The sequence below is a fragment of the Nansenia antarctica genome (genome assembly GCF_963989245.1).
Source record: "Nansenia antarctica genome assembly, chromosome: 4".
In the NCBI taxonomy this organism is placed as follows: Eukaryota; Metazoa; Chordata; class Actinopteri; order Argentiniformes; family Microstomatidae; genus Nansenia; species Nansenia antarctica.
The window spans coordinates 73,569,076-73,569,468 of NC_137689.1; the positions used below are offsets into that span (position 1 = coordinate 73,569,076).

Here is a 393-nt window from a genome sequence, read left to right on the forward strand (position 1 = left end):
CTCAATATCTCTGAACTGCCCTAAACGGAGATAGAACCTTATAATTCTAAACTCACGATATGCTGTCTGTACCTTACAGCCCATCTATTCCCTTACCAAGATGGCCGCCTGCACAGCCCATCTCTTCCCTTACCAATATGGTCGCTAACCGAGCGGCCGCCAACTGTATGCGCCTGCGCAGGAGTCGGGAAAACAAGGAAGCACTGTGAGGAGGTGTGAACATGGGAAGATAGTTCCAATCCTGCTGTTGTTGTTTGTGTTATCTGGTCACTGCCGTTGAGTTAACAGTTATCAGGGGTGAAGGAGTATTAATTGATGTCATTGATCACTTTGCCAGCAGGAACACTGAAGGTGAGATGTGTTGTTTAGTCTGCAGAGAGCTGAGCATGTTGG

The 393-nt window shown here is 47.6% G+C and overlaps 1 protein-coding gene across 1 annotated transcript in view; it reads left to right on the plus strand.

Annotated features, from left to right (window-relative positions):
* Positions 1–218: 218 nt before the first annotated feature.
* Positions 219–393, plus strand: part of LOC308156889 (transmembrane protein 230-like) — a 4,356-nt gene continuing 4,181 nt past the window's right edge. The window contains exon 1 of the mRNA XM_080530339.1: positions 219–351. The gene's annotated coding sequence lies outside the window, so the exon portion shown is untranslated. The remainder of the gene's footprint in view (positions 352–393) is intronic.